Below are 11,695 nucleotides of genomic sequence, written 5' to 3'. Positions count from 1 at the left end.
GTGTTATTATCTGTAGATGCTAAAATTGTACAAATTTATTTCAGAAATTTTGGAGTATGTTGGTGGATACTCAATGCGAAAAGCTTTTGTTAAATATGGAAAAGCAGTCCCTGATCTTCTGAATGGATTTTGCCAAGATGCACCTCAGGGAGAGTTTTCCATGTCAATGCAAAAACCTGGATATATGTTACTCTACCCTTCTACCAGAATGTTAGGACTACTTTTGAGAGTCTACTACTTGCACAATAGAGAAATAGCTAATAAAGTGAAAGATATTAATTTTTTAACATTTATAAACAACTGAACAGAGACCCATTTTGCTCGATTTGTTGAAACACAAAGTACCAAATTCGACACTTGTCAAACATAAACAGAGGAAGTTGTAAGATATATAATGCATCTTTTTATTAAAGTCCTTGGACATAATTTTAAGTACACGAAACAGTCAGCAAAACTTACACGTGGCTTAAGAGGGGACCTTAAAGTTCCCAAAAAATAAGGCATTTGTTTCAACATTGTACGTTTTATGTGTTTGTAACTCGAGTATAATAAATGGATCAATATTTTATTTATTTTCTAATCTCTGGTGTTTGGGAAGAGGTTCATCACATACTGATGTCCAAGCATTGAGTTTACCGTGTTTGTAACTCGAGTATAATAAATGGATCAATATTTTATTTATTTTCTAATCTCTGGTGCTTGGGAAGAGGTTCATCACATACTGATGTCCAAGCATTGAGTTTACCATAAGTAGTGTTTCCACCCTTGATTTTTTTAACACACTTGCGTTGCGAAAGCGCAGATACTCCATATCCAACTTGAGAAATGTCAGGGTTGGCATTGCGTCGCATGTAAGCCCTCTACAAAAAATTGCATCGTTTATTACATATTTTAATTGCACACACAATTACCTACCAAATTTCCAAAAAAAGCTTCGAGAACATCTTGAGTCAACATGCACAAGCACACATAATCCATTCCATTACATAACAACCTTTTTGTCAAAAAAATAATATTTTTGGTAGTAAAAAAGAGACCCTCAAGAGTAGGTTTGGCCAAAATTATCTTGTGTTCCCCAGGATGTTTGTTATTAACTTCATCCTACAAAAAGTACCTAATGTTATTAGAAGTACTGTATCATACTCAATAACTAAGTGGAGTACAAACTTTCCAATCTAATAGATATTTTAAAAAACGTCTTGCAGCCAAACAAGTCTGGAATCTGCAACTGTACGGATTGGATACCTCGCATTGCATGTCACTATTTGAAACCACCTGTAAAAAAACATTTAATAATACTGATCAACCACAAACCATTACACAAAGTAAATGCTACTCACTTGTCAAATAGTAAAACAAATTCTGATGTTCCTTCGGATGTCATACCTTCGGAATCATACCTCATATCGTTAATGCAGTTTTCCCGAATTTTACTACATAAATACATGCTAAAAATATTTACAGAGTAAGAAGAACACAACAAATACTTTACCGTAAACATCACAGTTTGGAGATCTAATATCTGATGCCAAGTGGTTTTCTTCCCACCATTGAAGTACTTGTATAGATGTATTTTTTGTTGCCTGATTTACACCTTTGCATATGCTCATTTCTTCAAGCTTAACTGTACAAGTTGTAACATTGTTGTTTGCAAATAAGTGTCATTTAAAACTTTAGTTATTTTAAGATAATACGCTGTTAAATGTCATGTATACCCAGGAAAGAATTTAGGGTGGAATATTTAATGTCCAGCTTGGGAGAAACCAATCTCCACCCATGATATGCAATCCAATTTACTTCAATTGATGGTGATATACAGACACTAAACAAAATCATTAAAATAAATTAAGTATGCGGTGAAGTAATGCCCAGTTACAAATTTAGTGAACCTCACAAACCTAACACTGGGATGAATGTAAGTTTTTTCATGACGTTCAATAAAAAACATTCCTGTCGTGTTGTAAAAGACCATTTACCTAAAATAATACTGCAAATAAACTTATATATTTGGGAGGTTTAAATTTACCTACCTCTAAATGCTTTTCCAATTTTTTTGCTTGCTAATTTTAAGTCATTTAAATTGGAGTGCCTAATTTTAGCTGAAGGAGCCTGTCTGTCTGTTGGTGGTTTTCTGGCTGACTAAGATTAATAAAAAAATAAAAGTTATAGACTACAACATTCAGATGCACTTACAAAATATATTTCGTTATAAAACTTACCTTTTCTTTATTGCAATGAGATTTTGTAGGCAGGAGCAATGTTGGAAGTGCCCCAATCGCTAATCGTTTTCTTGTTGCATGTGCAATAATATTCTCTTTTTTAAAATGGGCTTCTCAAATCGCCGCCCTGAATATATTATCATTTTCTTAAAACGAGCACTTATATACAGAAAAACAGCAACCTACGTTTCCTTATGTAACATGTGTTTAATTTTGTCATTTTGGCAAGGATCTCTAAACTGCAAAATAAAATGACGCAAGCTTGTCCTGTGCGCTTTTTCCTCTTCATTTTTTGCCAAATCTGGTCTTCCTATGGCAAACAAAGACCTAACAAACTTTGATCGGTTTGTATAATTATACCCCGGAATGCAACAGTGTGTCATGTTCCCTTTTTTATCCACTGCTGTATCAAGCGACATTGGAAAACGTCGAATCTTACCCGGTTCATCCAAGCGTGACCGATCTGCCGATATTTACGAGTGTCGCCTCTAGTATTAGTGCTCTATGGTCTAATCGCGAAAAAAAAATTCGTTTATTAGGTTTTTTAATGTGACACGTGACGCAGCTGAGCGGTTAATCGTCAAAACGGAGCGCATGTAGTTCCAGGGTGGTACCCAGTTCGTTGACCTTGGGCACCGAGCCTACTACTGTGTGTCTGTTGTTTATGATTTTATCTTTTTTAAAGAAATACGAATTTTTGTCTGGCTATTTACTCCTCAATGTATTTTCTTTCCATTTGCTCAATAACAGTTTAAGAATTACGACAATCTTATTCGTTTAAACAAGGCTTCCTATATATGCCGCTCAACCTGTCCCATAGTTTTGCCCTTATTCCATTCACAACTCGCATAACACATGTCTGCTCGGCCGTTAATTATGTATCATCATTCCTAGTTTATCTTTATGTGACGTCACAATTCAGATTGTTACACATCTTCTATACTTATTTTTTTTGAACCAATCAATCAATGACATCAACTTGTTTTAGCGCAGATTGATCTAATTATCTGCACTCTCTAAAGTCGTAACAATTTCGAAACTGCATTTAGCAACCATTAACGAATACCAGTACTGACACGGCCGCCTACAAATGCTAATTAAAATACGTGTTCACGGCCGCAGGTTGGACACCGTTGCCCTAGGCCAAGAACGTGGAGCCCGGCAGATGTAGGGATTTCTAGACAAAGCCAGCTGCCTGACCCTGACAGTAATCAGTATAACAACTTGTTATTAACAAGCATCGAGCCATCGACGATCACAAAACATGATCAGGCTTTTCACATTTGGTTTAAAAAGAGAATTTTTCATTCAGCTATTAATTTTAACAATGGTAGGCGGGAAATAACATAAAATATATTACTCGATTTCAAGATGATAAAAAACCACTAGATTCTTCAAGAAAACCACTAGACCACTAGATTATTTTAAAAACCACTAGATCTAGTGGAAAAATGAACTGTTGTAATTCCTCTTCCTTCCATTTTACAATCTATTGTGTTACATCACAATGGAAGTGTTCTGTCACACTCGATGCGATTTACAACATGTTACACTGTGATTTTATCACTTACCAAGATTGTGATTAAGCATGTTACTGAAGCATGCGTGTTTAATTGCAAGTCTCATTAAACTAATTTGCCTCGGCAATCAACCTCGCTATTGCTTCAATAAGTATTGCTGTTGTCTGATTACAATTCCACACAGTTTGTGTTGGCTATTATGAGCAAACCGGCTAATGCCGGCAAGCACAACCACTCACTGTATTGACTAGAAAAGACTGGATATATATTGATATAAGTTTCGCATATACAAGTTGAAAGTTTGCATGAAAGAGAGAAGGCGACACGAGAAAGCGGAAATGATGTATAACCCGAAACCTTTTTGGCAGCCGGGAACTGCAACAATAACGCATTCACACAGGTGAAATACTTTTATCTATAACGGAAATATATGTGTCACGATATAACATTATTCATGTGTGAAACAGCCGAAGGCTTTGTTCTCAGTGTAACAGCGAGTGTTTGGTAAAAGGCGTGAAAAAGTGACAAATCATAAATCGTAACATATTTGATAAATACACAATACTATAAATTCCAAATTATCCACTAATTATTACTTATGACGCTACATTACCAAGCGTTAGTTATTTCTTAGCGTTAATTAAATTAATAATGGTATATTTATAAATTTTTTTGTGGACCCCTAAAACGTTTTGCGGGCCCCCGGTTGAGAACCACTGCTCTAAAGGTTCCGTTGTATAACCCAACAGTTTAAGATTTGCAGGGTGTCTGCTTGTTCCGTTTCTTTCTTCGCTATTCAATCGATCATGCATACATTTTTGTGTTCTTTAGGTTTGAAACCTACATGACAGCATTTCGCTGTCAGCTCCTGCAGAGCTGTCAAATTTGGTACTTTCCCATTTCACGGACGGCCTGGCGAGACCGCCGAAAATTACATTTTTTGCCGGTACGCAGCAAGAAAATACCGCAATGCGGAATCCACAAAAGCCAAACAGCAAAGCGATAACCCACCCCTCCCCTCCCCCAAAATACTATACTATTACTGCACCCTCAAAAGCTGACTGGTACATTTTAATTACACTAAGATTCAAAGTTCAAAATACTACTTCTTGGAGTGAAAATGACCAGCGGGACGCACAAAAATCTCAGGCGAGCCGCAGGTTGGACATCCCTGCCTTAGGTTGTCATCTTAACAGATATCAAGGTTATCACTTCTTACGTGCAAAATAATGATTGCACTTCTATAAACACACAGTTTAACGAACTAAGCTAACTTCTAGCTTGCAAGCCAACTCCCATTGAACACGTCTTGTCTAGAAAACGTTTTATTTTGGTGTACATCTGGAAAACTCGTCTTCGACTTAAATTTGACGTCTTAGAAATGTCTTGGAACGTTTTTGGAGTTACAAGAATATTAGAAATATTATGTGGTCTGAGAAGACCTCTACGAGTTGTATAATAATCGGTTTATAAAAGACGTTTTTTTCAAAAACCGTTAAAAACGGACATGTTAAACCTAAATAAATATGTTTTTATAATGCCTCAAAAAAGGTTAAATAATCGTTAAAAAACAACCTTTTTTTACTTACTGTTTAAAAGACGTAAATTAAACGTTGCAAACACAAATCTTTAAAACGTTTAACCTGAAACAACTATAGAACGTTGCTAGAGACTTTATAGCAAAAACGTTTTTAATTTTTGTATATAAAAACGTTTATTGAAAGTTCCACGCCATAATTCCCTAAAACTTTAATTTTAAAACTAATAGAAAACGTAGGCCTATATTTATAAACCAGTTAAAAAGGTTTTCATATTGAACTAAAAACGGTTTAATAGTTGCTGAAAAACGACCTCAATAAAACGCTTTTATTAAATCATTTATAAAACACGTTGTCTTAACGATAATAAAGAGGTTTTCACCTTTGCGTTGAAAAAGCGTTGTTTTAACGTTCCGAACACAAACTTTTAAAAACGTTTTATGTACAACGACAACAACACGTTATTTTAGAAATTTACAAGAAGACGTTTGTACTTGTCATTTAAAAACGTTTAATAAACGTAGGCCTACTGAACAAAACACTTATTTTTAAACGAATAAAATTCTATGAAATAATTGAAAAACAGGGGTGTTAAGCATGTGGCCCTCGAGAGTGTAGCGTTTATAGCCTACAACGCAATATAGCCCAATTATGAATTTCGTTTAGATTTAATTTGTTAAGTTTTCGGTTAAGCATATGCCTTATGCTTTAAGCTGTTTGCATTTAATTAATCGCAGCCGTTAGGCTTAAAAAAAAAAGCTTCCTGCCGCTGGCCTATTTGTCTCAGTTTACAAACCGCGCGTCCATTTTAGCATCCTGAACCATATCCTACGAATACCAAACCAGGCTGTAAGTGAAGTCTTTTTTCTTTCTACGAAAACCACGCGTTTTTTTGCTCGCTTTGCTTCTCTCACTCCTCCCGCTCCCTTTCTCTTTATTGTAAATCGCTGAGCCACTCTCGTTCCTGATTTCCTGTCGAATAGTTTAGTACCGCAAACCCAGCCCCAATCACACTTTACCATTTTCTGAGTCGTAAAGTTAGACGTGTTATAACCTCTTCTTCTTTCAAACGGATACTCATATCTTATAACATGCACTGATCGATACACGCGTTGGCAAGAAGCCATACCGTTGCGTGACATTCCAGCGTCTACGTGCACCGACGCATTTTTGCTTCACTGGGTTGCGCGTTTCGGCTGTCCAACACGCTTAACTACCGATCGCGGCACGCAGTTTTGCTCAGCTCTGTTTACAAACTTTTGCAACAATTTAGGAATCAAATTTCAGACTACAACAGCTTACCACCCAGCCTCAAACGGAGCGATCGAAATAACACACAAATCACTCAAATCCGCTTTGAAGGCTTATGACGATACACTTAACTGGCATTCAAACTTAGGTTTAGTTCTTTTAGGCCTACGTTCTGTTTACAAACCGGATATTGATTGTTGTTCTGCTGAGGTTAGTTTATGGATCAATCCTTCGTTTGCCAGGCGAATTTTTCGAAACTGACGTTCCGAATGTGCCTCAACATGAATATTCGCAGCAACTGACAAGATTTATGTCGCTTCAATCTTTTATTCTTCGCAGAGAACAGAAAGATACCAAGGTGCATCTCGACCCATCGCTGTCATTGTTACGTGCTTAATTAGCACTACAAAATTATCATCGGTTGCTAATTACGCCGACTGTAAATTCTAACATTCATTATTAATTTTGCGCCTTTGTTCTTAAATGTAGGGCTAGGAATTAGGTTTTCGCATTTCGAGACATGTATAATTGTATATTAACGTAATATTTTTGTGCGCCCTGGTGTTCGCCGTTAATTGGACTCTAGACATGTTTTTTCCTGTCTCTAAACAACTTTGCAAATCTCACGATCATTTATCGCTTGTTTTCCGGCGCGGTTTAACTTCTCACGAAAAGGTCCGCCCAATGTTATCTTTCCACGAAACGGCCGCCCTGTAAGGCGGGCCTCTGGTTTCCGGGAGCGCGTCGGTTCCCGTGAAAAGGAGTTTTGTTTTAGCGTATATTACGAGCGGCTGACCGCCTACAGCTCAGTAGACGTCTGGGTGTAGCCTTGTGAAATTATCGAGTAAAACTTTAAGTGTCATTATGCTCTGTCTGTTGGTTGTTTGTAAGTAATCGTGTGTGTCTAAGTGTCATTATTGTTTGTTGGTGTCGTAATATTCTACTCTTGCAACCAATACATCTGTACATTGGGTTTTCTTGTTGTGGTCTTTAATATAAACTCTCTTTGGTAGGTTATTTAATGCCCGAAAATAAGGACTCACTAGCGACTTTACAGAAGGCCTAGGTAATTTTCTAGAATTACTAGTTAAAGTCGTAACAGCCATCCTGCACTCATGCTTTTGTGAGGGTAAAGGCTAACAAAGGCAGTCTTTATCCTCATTTTGACGGTCCTTATAAGGTGTTAAATAAGCATCCAAAATATTTCACTCTTGCTATGCGCGGACGCAGTAACAACATCTCCATAGACAGGATTAAGGTTGCTTTTCTACCAGATATTTCAGATTTTGTAGCTCTTCCTGACTCTCCCAGCATTCGTCCTGACGAAACAGATGTTGATATATTTCCCACATCTTTTTAAACTAATGAAACAGTTTTCAATGACGTTCCATTGCGTCACACTAGACGAGGTCGTCCCATTCACTTGTCTTCCCGTTTCGAGATTGATTCAGTAACTCCTTTCCTCTTGCTCCTCAGCTCTCACTACCATATTTTTATTTTTATTTACCTTTTCGTTTAATTTTTGTTTGCATGAATTTATGTTTGTTGTGTCACAGAATTACAGATTATAGTAGCTTAGACATAACATTACAGCCTTGTTAGAACCCGATAACTGCGCTCAAGCTTTTAATTACAGACCCATTTTGATATCAACCCTCGGAGGTGTTCGACTCTTCATGCACGATAGTTGATTGATCGGAGACCTCAACTCTTCTGTTCGGAGGAGATTTTCATCTCGGCACCTCGACATCTGGAAAATGGATTTTCGTCTCAACTGGTCATCATATCTCTGATCCTACATCTACATCCTCATCGGAGTGATCATCATCACCGAGCTTTTCTCAACGTGGAATACATCACTGGAAAGAGCTCACCTCACCACTTTTTCAACCTGGAATCTAAACTGGAGGAATTCTTCATTTTGAACAATGCTTTTAAAAGACAGGAGGAAAAAGCAAAAGAACAAGCAGACGTACATCATCCGGACATTTTTTTGGACAAGGGGGATGATTTGTAGCGTTTATAGCCTACAAAGCAATATAGCCTAATTATTAATTTCGTTTAGATTTAATTTGTTAAGTTTTCGGTTAAGCATATGCCTTATGCTTTAAGCTGTTTGCATTTAATTAATCGCAGCCGTTAGCAAAGCTTCCTGCCTCTGGCCTATTTGTCTCAGTTTACAAAATACCAAACCAGGCTGTAAGTGAAGTATTTTTTCTTTCTACGAAAACCACGCGTTTTTTACTCGCTTCGCTTCTCTCACTCCTCCCGCTCCCTTTCTCTTTATTGTAAATCGCTGAGCCACTCTCGTTCCTGATTTCCTGTCGAATAGTTTAGTACCGCAAAACGCAGCCCCAATCACACTTTACCATTTTCTGAGTCTTAAAGTTAGACGTGTTACGTTATAACTGTTGTACCCGAGTTCTTGTTGGAGCGAAGTTCTGTCTGACAAAGTGAGTACTGTATATTATAACGCTATTATATTGCATAAAATAAATCTGATTTTACCCCCTTGTTATATGAGTATAATTTTATTCTAAATGAGCTTGAACACCTCAAGAGCATTTTGTGGGTCTGCGACACCTTTTTAACATTTTCGGCAAGATCTAATATTGTCTTCCACGTTCTGTGCAAATGAAACCGTCTCAGTTAAAGGTTAGTAGGAGACAGCGGCAAGCCCGTGAAATATTATCAACACATCAAAAATTGCAGTGGTGTTTTTTAACACTATTGTCATGTACTACAATTTACTGCTAAAAAGTTTACAAAAAATTTAAATAATTGGTCTTTTCAAAAACTGAAATAATCGGTCTGAATAAGTTGTGTCAAACATGCATCCTGCGGGCCGTACGTCGCGCTTTAAACATATGATTTTTCAATACTATTTTCTGTTTTTAAAAAAATAAAAAAACAAAAAATCGGTTTCAAGTTTTTTCAAGTTTTGGGCAGTTTCGGCAAACGAAAACATAGAATTTTATGCGGGCGCCCATGCAGTTTTATTACTTTGAAACGTATTTCGATGACAGGAAATAAATAGGATTTCACTGTAAACATTTTACGTAGACCAATAAACCGATTTTTTATAAACCTAAAGAGAAATTAAATGGATAGCTAAATAATCAAAAAATAATAATTGTTGTGCGTAAACAGTAGTGCAATAATATATTTAACAATAGTTGTTTATTCCGTAACTAACCCGACTAAAAAATTATCAAATGTTGCTCCTTTAAGATCTTAAAAATGTGAAGATTTGTCACGCAACATATGATTTGCTATGACGTAATTTCGAATTTCCAGAACGCTGAAAAAGTGAGTGGCGGGAAAAAGGTTAAAAACCTTCACACATTGTTATATAAACAACAATAAGTTATGTTGGTGTATAAAAATAGTTGCTAGGCCTACATGTTAGTTTGGTAAAATGTTTATTGCAGGTTTGGCATCTGTGAGACAAATTTTCGTCCCGAAGATATTGTGGTGAATGGATTGTTAAAATCCATAAAAATGGAAGTGTTTTACTTCCCCAAAAAATTGATTTGAAAAACTTCTAGAAAATTGCCAGCTATAAGAACGCAGTCCGCCCAATCCAGTTTTGATAATCAGGAACAAGCAACAAAACAGTTGAAAAATATTATATAATTTGCCAGAAAATATAAAAGGTACACCAAGTTACACAGCGATAATGCAATTGAAGTATAGTGAGTACACTAACTAAACTGTAATGTAGCTTAATAATTACCGAATTTCAAAGCCTAAAAGGTCGAGTAGATCGACACCATCTTGATTAAACGTTTCTTTATTTTTTGTTTGATTAAACCAGGGGTGTCCAACTCAAACATGCCGGAGTGCCAATGTTTATCTTATGACTTCTTCCCGTGCCAAAGTTTCGTTACTATTTTTTTAATCTTAAAAGCACTTTTTTACAAACAATAAACGTTTATTTACATATGAAAAACATTTGTTTATTGGATCAAGCAAATCAGTTTTAATTAACCAAACTGCTTCTTTGCAAACGTTTGTTTTCAGACAAACTTTGAAGATAGATTGGCCTAAAGCTGTGTAGTAGAACTGCGCACCCTGCTGCATGTTAGTGGTGTCCGTCGGTGAGCTGACTTTTGCTTTTTCGCACCGAACTATAATTATGTGAATGTTAGCCTCCACTACAGTATAGTGTTAAAATATCGTGATTGCCGCGATTGTTTTATATGTGAATAAACAATGACAATTAGCTGTATAATAAATTTAGTATTTCTTGACAATTGGCTGAAGCTAAATAACAAATTTCCTATTTTCGGGGGGCATGCGTGCCATTTTTTATTAGGTCGCGTATGTAGCGGCTTGCGCTGCTCCATATTGTTACCGGGTTGAAACCCCGGCCATATTCAATCGAAACACTGCGTTGGATTCTGACGTCGTCACACCAGCCAGTGTTAATTCATCAAACTGTCAACATATTGTTATACTCTTGCTTCGTGAATTGGTTACAATTTCCTGTTTTTTGTTGCGTGGCAGAACCGCATTGTTATGAAATTTAATTAACGCCATCTGGTATAAAGTATATAAGAGATTTCATTTTATACCAAAGACGAGCAGTCTCACTGTTCAATTCTGGAGCCAGATCGCTACGTTACGGAGGTAAAATATTGTACGTATGTAAGTACTGTTAATCGTTTGTTTGTTTGCAATAAATATTCTTTTATTGTGGTTCGCACCCACAATTTGGTGACCCCGACGTGATGTGAACACGCATGATTTTTTCTAACCTACTAACATTCTTAAATAATTATTATTAACCTATTGTTTTGAATTACATTTATTTTTAACCTACGCTTTTGAACCTGTTTTAAAATCATTTATCGGTGTGTTATTTTTTTAAATCGCTATGTCGAAGAATAACTTATCTACTTTATTTTCAAAAGTTTCAAGCAAACTTAAAGCTTGCAACGACAAAACTTCAGCGCGTATAGCTGCCATGCTATAGGTAATACAAGGGCAGGTAATTTTTTTCCGAAACCAAAGGGAATTAATTCGAACTTTTCCATTTCTAAGCTACGTCACAGGAAAATAGGCTCTTTTTCTAAACCTGTTTTTCCATTCTCTAATCACAAGCTTTCAGAAAATTATGTTCCAATGCCATCGGTTCAAGTTGTTTCACCGATTGCAGTGCCAT

The 11,695-nt window shown here is 36.4% G+C and overlaps 2 pseudogenes; one reads left to right on the top strand and one right to left on the bottom strand.

The window, feature by feature from the left end:
* Positions 1-674: 674 nt before the first annotated feature.
* On the bottom strand, positions 675-1,405 carry LOC146138117 (uncharacterized; annotated as a pseudogene).
* A 3,454-nt stretch (positions 1,406-4,859) lies between these two features.
* On the top strand, positions 4,860-8,545 carry LOC146138116 (uncharacterized; annotated as a pseudogene).
* The last annotated feature ends 3,150 nt before the right edge of the window (positions 8,546-11,695 follow it).

The sequence above is a fragment of the Ascidiella aspersa genome, chromosome 7, assembly GCF_963924565.1.
Source record: "Ascidiella aspersa chromosome 7, kaAscAspe10.2, whole genome shotgun sequence".
NCBI lineage: Eukaryota > Metazoa > Chordata > Ascidiacea > Phlebobranchia > Ascidiidae > Ascidiella > Ascidiella aspersa.
This window is presented reverse-complemented; position numbering and strand designations above follow the sequence as displayed.